An 8,721-nucleotide genomic window follows, 5' to 3' on the forward strand; every position below is an offset into this window, starting at 1 on the left:
CTCCCTCTCCCTTCCTCTCTGAAATCAATTTTAAAAGACATACCTTTTTAAAAATATATATTTTATTGATTGTTTACAGGGAGGAAGGGAGAGGGAGAGAGAGAGTCAGAAACAACAATGAGAGAGAAACATCGATCAGCTGCCTCCTGCATGCCTCCCACTGGGGATGTGCCCGCAACTAAGGTATGTGTCCCTGACTGGAATCTAACCTGGGACCCTTCAGTCTGCAGGCTGACGCTCTATCCACCTAGCCAAACCGGTTTCGGCAACATATCTATTTTTAAAGCTCATTCTGGCTATCCCAGAGAATGGATGGGAAGAGAGCAAGAGTGGAACTAGGAAGACAATTGGGAGGCTACTGTAATCATTCAAGTGAGAAGTAATCATTCATGGTGGGTTGGCCATGAGGGTGGTGGTATTCCTGGAAACGAAGAGACAATCAGATACATTTAAGACACTTTTGGAGATGGATCTCAGAACTCAGTGCTAGACTAGAAGTGGGGCAGGTGGAGGATAAGGGAGAGGAAGAAATCTCAAGGATGACTCCCTGGCTTGAATAATTAGGAGGATAGAATCACTACTTTGTGTTGTGGGGAGATTGAGCACTTAGTTTTGAACGTGGTAAACTTGAAATGCCTCTGAGACATTCACGTGTTTAAACTGTTAGGTAGCCAGTGGGAAATGCAGGCTTTGAGCCCAGAGGGGCGTCTAGGTTGGAGATAAACTTTGGGGAGTTATGGGTATATGGGTGCATTTAAATCCACAATATTGGATAACATCACCAAGGGAAGAAGTGCACAGAGAGTCTCAGGGACAGCATTTAGAAGTTGTAATATGGAGGTGCCAGCCAAGAACCATGATAAAGAGGTGCCAGAGAGGTGAGAGGAAGGGAAAAAAGGGTGATATCCTAGGAGCTAAGAAGAAAATAATGGTAAACTGCTGAAGGAGTGAAGGAGGGAGTGGTAAACTGTTGAAAAAAACACATGAAAGGGTAAGTGAGATGTGAAAGAAAAAAGGATTCTTTTAATTTAGCAACAAAGAAGTCATTGGTGAGTATAGGAAGAGAAAGCCTGGTGCAGAGGTTTGAGTGGCAGCCATGTGGGAGCAGGTTGAAGAGAGCATGAGAAAGGAGGAGGCGGGTATAGACTGAGAGCTTGTGAATGGAGGAGCAGTTGAGCAGTAACTGGAGGTGGGTTGGGTGGTTGAAGGTGTAGATACTATTAATACCTGATACATGTGCTAGCTGAGAGGAAGAAAAGGATGTTTCACAAGGGAGGGGGATGATCAAAGGAGTGAAGTCATAGAGAAAGAGAGATGGAAGATGGATCTACAGCAGCATCTTAAAGTTCTTTTGTCCATATACCCCTACAAAATAATAAGACCAAAAAAAAATGTACCCTCTTACCTATTTTTAGTTGATGACTAAATGTTTTCATTATTTTATTTTATTTTATTTATTTTTAAAATATATTTTATTGATATTTTACAGAGAGGAAGAGAGAGGAATAGAGAGTTAGAAACATCGATGAGAGAAAATCATTGATCAACTGCCTCTTACACCCCTCCCCACTGGGGATGTGCCCGCAACCAAGGTACGTGTCCTTGATCGGAATCGAACCTGGGACCTTTCAGTCCGCAGACCGATGCTCTACCACTGAGCCAAACCGATTTCGGCTGTTTTCATAATTTTAAATATTTATAAAGGACGTATACTTTCTACTTATTATATATTATGCATCATATTCATTTCTAAAATTATTTTTTTTTTGGTATTTCATTTTGGATAATTTCCTATGTCTTCAAGTTCACTAATCTTTTTCTGCAGTGTCTAAAGGGTTTTTAATTCCATCCAGTGGTTTTCCATCTCTACAAGTTCAAATTGCATATTTAAAAAATACCTTCCAAGTTTCCACTTAGCTATTTGAATACATGGGTTACAGTTACAGTAACTTTTTATGTCCTTGTCAGGTAATTCTCATATAAGTATCAGTTCTGGATCGGTATCAATTCATTTTCCCCTCACTATGGGTCCTATTTTTCTGCTCCTTTGCATGATTGGTAATTTTTTATTTGACCCCAGACATTGTGAATTTTATGTTTTGGGTGCTGGTTTTGTATTCCTGTAAATATTCTAAAGGATTGTTCTGGGATAAAGTTACATTACTTAAAAACAGTTTGATCCTTTCAAGTCTTGCTTTTGAGATTTATTAGGTGGGAGCAATCAGTGTTCAAACGAGGTTTAATGAGTCACCATAACTGAGCCAAGAACTTTTTTTTTGAGCAGTTATCTGATTTACAAAAAGATGTAACATTTTAAGTGACACAAAATATCATTTTCAAAACAACATCAGTATCATTTTCAAAAACACCACCAAAAAAGTGAGTGTATTTAACTGTTCTCGGCTCATAACAGCAAATGTGTGAGTGGAGCAAAAACGCATGTTGTAGCATGTTGAATAAACCTGCAACAGAGAAAGTGGTTTGAAGGAAAGCAGAGAAATGTTGTCTTTTCGGTATTGGAACCTCGGGGCTCCACAATCCTCTGGCATCCGCCCAGTGTTATATCTGTGGTTAGAAACATGCTTGATAGGATCTTCCTGATTCTTTGCTTAAGGACTCGGTCAACTGAGGCCACAATATAACACTTGTGCTGAGTCATCTCTGTACTAAGCAGTCATCTGCATAGGCTCCTTTGTGTGTGCACGGTAATGGTTCAAATCTTGGATCCTCGGCCATCCTTAGAGCCACTCGATACTTCTGCCCCAATGTCTCAGTTTCAGCCATTACACAGTCAGTTATACAAGGGATAGAGACAGTCCATCACTGACTGCGCTAAGTCCAGTTTGGCCTTAATGGAAAAGTTGATGAAGTTGGTTATCAGCCAGGATGTGGTAAGGTGGGCTGTATTGAAAGAATAAGCAGGAGGGGTGTTGGCGGACTTCCCTTTCTTTGAGTGCACTGGGATCTTACTTTTCTTTCTTCTCAGGTTTTAATCTGTCCTTTTCTTTAAGCCTCTGGTCTCTCAGACTCGCATTCGCTTCACGGTTGCATACTTCCTTGTTTTCTTTTGCTTCCCCATGTTCACGCGGCACTCTTGTTTTCCCCCCCAAGAACTTTTTGAAAACTCTAACCGATGCTCCATGAATTATGAGGTTTTTCAGTTTAACAGGAATAGACTATGTCCCAGCCCTGGGCAACTAGTGACTTCTGTTCCTTGTAATCATTTTGAGTGGTTCTTTCCTTGGTCTCCAGCAGTTTCCTCATGTTTATATGCTGAGCAGTGCTCTGCAGAATACTCAGGGAGGCCCTTGGCAGACCTCCAGAACTCTCTCTCTCTGCACCTTCCTCCTATCCAGGATTCTGCCCTGAGCTCTCGAGCTACCTCGGTTGTCCCAAACCCTGAGCTACCTAAGTCCTTAGCTCAGGAAGTCTGCACGGCCCTGCCTGCGGTCTCCCTTCCTGCAACATGTCTGCAAACTCTCCAGCAGGGAGCTGAGCAACGAGGGGGCCCAATTCATTTGTTTCTTGTCTGTCAGCGATCACTATCCTTTCTTGTCTGAGATCCAGTGTCATGAAAAACAATTTTTCATTTTTTCTTTTCCTGTCTGGTTGTTGTTTCAGGAAGGAGGGTAAATCTGACCCCTATTCCTCCATCTTGGCTAGAAGGGAAAGTTGTATATGTACTTTAAATATATTTTTGTTCAAACTATGAAGCTTCAGATTTAAATGATTTTAATTTTGGAAAATGTCCATCATATACCCTCTGTGGCAAACTCATCAGCCAAATCAGATTGACTTTCTATTAGAAAATGTCTGATTTTCAATTTTTTATTTAATCTTTTTGTTTTTAATTTTGTTTTTCAATTCAAGTAATTCAAATTAAATGGAGAAGGCACAGAACTGAGACTTCTCACAGACGCTCTCTAGGCTTTGCTCCTTCAAGGATGCCCTCAAGCAGAGTATTCTCAAGTTGTCCTTTGAGAGAGTTGCCAAAGTGGGATTCAAAATGCAGGAGGGCCGGGACCGGTTTGGCTCATGGATAGAGCGTCGGCTTAGGGACTGGAGGGCCCTGGGTTCGATTCCGGTCAAGGGCATGTACCTTGGTTGCGGGCATATCCCCAGTAGGAGGTGTGCAAGAGGCAGCTGATCGATGACTCTCTCTCACTGTTTCTAACTCTCTTATCTCTCTCCCTTCCTCTCTGTACAAAATCAATTAAAAAACAAACAAACAAACAAACCAAAATGCAGGAGGGGTCAACTGGGAAAATGGAGACAGAGAAGAACTGGCTGACCTAAGCCTCCCTCTTAGGCTGATCAATATAAAGAGAGGAAACATATACAGGAGGAAGCTCTGGAAATGGATTCCTTAAAACTGTCTTTGTCCACCTACCTTTTGGAAAGTCCTCATGCCCCTGAGGGAATGCAAGCCCTTGTCTGAAGGCCTCTGTGCAGCGTGAAGCCGTCGATGGAACCATTGCTGCTTCCTTTGTGGTAAGAGAAGGGATGGGGACAGAACAGGCAGGAGCAGGAGCAGGTAAGTTGGGGACTTGGTGTCTTGAGGTGAGTAAATTTCCAGTCTTCTTTATGAAGAATGAGTTATCTACTGATAGTGGGGTTGTGGAAGATAGATATGGGCATCAGATATTTGAGGAAGGTAGAAAAAGTATGAGATGGTCATTACAAAGAATGGAAACTAGTAACTAGAATGGAAACTAGCTAGGCAGGGCTGAGGGCCCAGTTGAGGTTGGTGGTCATGAATTCTGTGTGGTTTTCTTTAGTAATACTAACGCTCTTGTTCGATGTTTATGAATTTGGTAGATGTTAGGGTTGCCAAAGGGGAACGCACAAGGCCAGGAGGGGTAAAGAATTATAAATGTGTTAGGTCATCTGGAAACCCAGATGGGCTGAGCCTCAAAATGGTGCCAACACCCAGGTGACGAGGAGTCAGAGATTTTAAAGGGCTTTTTCTGGGTGGGAAGGATAATGGTCTTAGCAAATGGAATGTGATCTAAGCCAGTGGTCGGCAAACTCATTAGTCAACAGAGCCAAATATCAACAGTACAACAATTGAAATTTCTTTTGAGAGCCAAAACTTTTAAAACTTAAACTTCTTCAAATGCCACTTCTTCAAAATAGACTCGCCCAGGCCGTGGTATTTTGTGGAAGAGCCACACTCAAGGGCACAATGAGCCGCATGTGGCTCTCGAGCCACAGTTTGCCGACCACAAGTCTAAGTGAAAGGGAATGTCGGTTGTGAAATGATCTAAAGGAAGGTCCGTTCCCAGGGGAGAGGGTATCCATTCAATGGTTTGATTAGGCCTGGCCATACAATGCCGATCCTCCCCCTGTATTGAGAGAGACGGTGAATAATCACACAGAGGCCTGATAATAATTATAGTTTATCAAGGTCCTTCCTGGGCTCTTCAGTTACAAGGTGGCTCTGGACGGCCAGCCATTTACATAGCACAGAATGGCTTTCCTTTATTTCTCATCTCCCCAACGAATTATGTTACAATTTCTTCTCTTAAGCATAAATGCCTCCAGACCTTGAGTTACAGTCGCCCCTGTGAACAAGGGTCAGAGTAGAAATTGTGCGAATGTCTGTTTTTCCTATCCCCGCGCTAATGGGATCTTGATGTGTGGCGTGGGGTGCCAGAGAGCTTGCCATTGCCCATGTGCATTATCCAAGGCTGAGATAAGGCCAACATGGAAGGAAAGGTCAGAAACTCTCCAGACAACGCGAAGATTGTAGCACTGCTCCCCTTCACCCGCCTCCTTGTCCTGTTGTGCGCTGGGAGAAGAATGAAGTTGGCTTGTAAATCTCTTGTGAGATGTCTCTTTCAGAAACAGGCTCAAGCTAGGATACTGATGAAATATTATGGCAGGGATATGCCAGGAGCCAGTAAAAATCTAAGATTCTGCTGGTCACATCAACCTCTGTCTCCCATCGTCATCAAAGCGCCACAGCCATGGAAGGAGGGGCTTTCCCATTGTAGCAAACTATACCAAGTTACATTTTGAAAACACAGCACACATACGGTGAGCGTGAGTCCAAGGATCTGTGGCACAAATGGGAGAAATACTCTCAAGTCCCAAGTGAATTTTAATGTATTTCTATTTTAAAGTGTCTCAGTGTTAAGAAATCATTTCTCAAATTTTCCGTAGCAAATGCAAATGTTTTGACTGGTTTCCCCCTGCCTCAGAACTTGCTTGTAAGCCTCTCCCCACGAGTCCAGATCCACACATTCCTTGTAACCACCCGTAACAATAATAAAGCGAACAGACCTGCTAGAGTCAAAGGTAATTGAAAATGCTTTCAATCCTGCTTTCTAAAACTGAGGCCAGAGAGGTGGCTGGGTTACCCGCTGGAGTGGGGTGTCTGCTGTTGGTTCGGGCCATTCTTCTTCTTTTTTTTTTTTTAATCCTCATCCAAGGATATTTTTTTCCATTGAGTTTTTAGACAGAGTGGAAGAGAGGGGGAGAGACAGAGAGAAACATTGATGTGAGAGAGACACATTGATTGGATGCCTACTGCACATGCCCAGACCGGAGCCCAGGATCGAGGTACATACCTTTGGCCAGAATTGAACCTGAGACCCTCCAGTCCCAGGGTCGACGCTCTAACCATTGAGCAGCCCGACCAGGGTGGCTTGGGCCATTCTTGTTGTGAGGTTGAAGTTTTTGATTGCTACTGGGTTCTTCCAATCCTTTGGGCCTGTCGCTACCTAAGCTGCTCTGGCTCATCTGCCTTCCTATAGGGTTGGATGGCCCTGGTCTACAAGAAGGAGACCCAGAAATCCCTGGGTCCAAACCCCCAATAACCCCTCCCCCCGCACCCCATGCTCTAACATTTCAGTGGCTGTGTTCAGGCAGTTTTTGAAGTTCCAGTCCCAGACACCACTGTTCTCCTTTGTAAGACACAGAAAAGGGTGTGGAAGAGCAGGTTGGTTTGGTCCAGTCCCTGCTGCCCTCCCTCAGCAGTGAGCTGCCGAGTAGCAACCAAGATGCTAGCCACATGTGTCAAACACAAGGCCCGCGGGCCAAATCCGTCCCGCCAGGCCTTGCAATGTGGCCCGCACCGCGCTGTCATCACTGCACTCCGCTGCGTTTCCATCACAATGACAGTTTATGACTGTTCAGTAAACCATTCGGCCCGCGATTTAGGCTGGATTTTAGATTTTGGCCCCTTCTCTGATTGAGTTCGACACCCCTATTAGACTCTCTTTTGAGTCAAGGCCAGACCTCTGCTCATGCTCAGGAGGAAGGGCCCACCTGCCCTCCCTCTAGGGAGCCGACTGTCCCAGAGGAGACCTGGCCCTCCCAGCCTGGCTGTGTGATAACAGGACAGCCAGTCCCCATGGGCAGCTCTAGGCCAGAGAGGCTGAGTTCTACTTGGGAATGGAGAGAGGTCTGGGCAGGTCTCTGGGGGACAGGTCCAAGTTATGTCCCAGTCACTCCCCTCCCTTCCTCGTCAGCAGTCAAAGGGGTTTGACGTGCTCATCGTGTCTTCTGTGTCTTCCACTCCGTGTCTCATTTGGGTTCCGTCCCACTTCGTGAGCTACTTGGGTGAGAGCCGAGTCTCAGCGACACAGGAGAAACCAAGATGCTCGTCGACTTGCCTCCAGCTCTCCCAGACTGTTGGTTCCTAGAAAACTCCCCCCCGCCTGGTGGCACTCATCTGTAAAATGGCCTGAGTCCGGGGTTTTCGCACCACATTCTGTGGAGCCTTTGGCGTTTGAGGGGTTTCCCGGGCGCCGTAGAAAGGAGGGCTGAGCTGTACTCCCTGCCCAGCGCCCACCAGAGTAGCTGCTTTTTAATCTGTTTTATATACTGTGTTTCTATACAATGATTCTTTGAAGAAAGGGTCCTGAGGCTACAAAGCTTGAGAACTGCTCCCGGTAGGATCGTTCCTTCCAGTCTGAGATACCTGGGATGCTGAAGCCCAGCTCAAGTAGTTCCTCCTCCAAAGCCTTCCTGGTTTCCCGGTCCTGGTTCTCAGCTCCAGCGATACGGAGGGCGACGGGCATGGACGTGTGGACGCTTTCCCCAGGCAGAAGGCGGCTTTCCCCAGGCAGAAGGCGAGCTCCTCGAGGGGGCCGGTTTTCCTCTGCCCCTGGGGCACAAGGGAGGAGGTACTCAGTAAGCCGCTGATGCTCAGTGTCCTGAGCTCTGCCATGGGGTAAAACCTCCCAGAGGGACTCGCTGATTTGGAGAGGAGGAATCCTCCTCTGTCTGCTGCTGGCCCCAGGGACACCTGTCCTGAGAAGCTGGGGGACCCCCCCCCCCGCCCCCGGAACAGCCTCAGACCCACAGAGTCCCCAAAAAGCAGCTCTTGCTTTAATGGACTCTGCCCTACTTCTCCTTCCTTCGGCGTCTCTTCTGGTGGGGGCTCTCCGTTCACTGTGGCCCTAGAAGAGGCAAGCCCCTAACTCTGGACCTGGGACTCGGATTAGCCAGGAAACTGCACGGCCAGCAGGCATCTCAGCGGAACAGGGAGTGACACCGGGGGATGATGGGGAGGAACTCCAGGCTTGCTCTCTGGAAATGGAGGTAAGGGGGGGGGGGGTGTGCAGGGGGGGGCTAACGCAGAGACACCTGAGGAGGCAGGTCACAGGTTGGTGCTAGAGGTAGAAGATCAGGACGGCCTTGGGGCAGGTGGCCAGGAGGAGAGTGTGGGAGCTGCGTGGTGGAGTGAGTGTGGGGACCTGCTCTGCCACGTGT

The 8,721-nt window shown here is 46.5% G+C and overlaps 1 long non-coding RNA gene and 1 pseudogene across 1 annotated transcript; both read right to left on the minus strand.

The window, feature by feature from the left end:
• Window positions 1-1,832: 1,832 nt before the first annotated feature.
• Window positions 1,833-3,079, minus strand: LOC118732189 (annotated as a pseudogene).
• Window positions 3,080-6,085: 3,006 nt separating this feature from the next.
• On the minus strand, window positions 6,086-8,054 carry LOC123652601. Its single transcript, XR_006742035.1, has 2 exons — window positions 7,209-8,054; window positions 6,086-7,007 (listed from the first exon to the last, which is right to left on the minus strand). It is a non-coding gene; the product is annotated as an uncharacterized LOC123652601 (long non-coding RNA).
• Window positions 8,055-8,721: the final 667 nt, after the last annotated feature.

Source organism: Pipistrellus kuhlii, unplaced genomic scaffold (assembly GCF_014108245.1).
Source record: "Pipistrellus kuhlii isolate mPipKuh1 unplaced genomic scaffold, mPipKuh1.p scaffold_m20_p_1, whole genome shotgun sequence".
NCBI classification, from domain to species: domain Eukaryota; kingdom Metazoa; phylum Chordata; class Mammalia; order Chiroptera; family Vespertilionidae; genus Pipistrellus; species Pipistrellus kuhlii.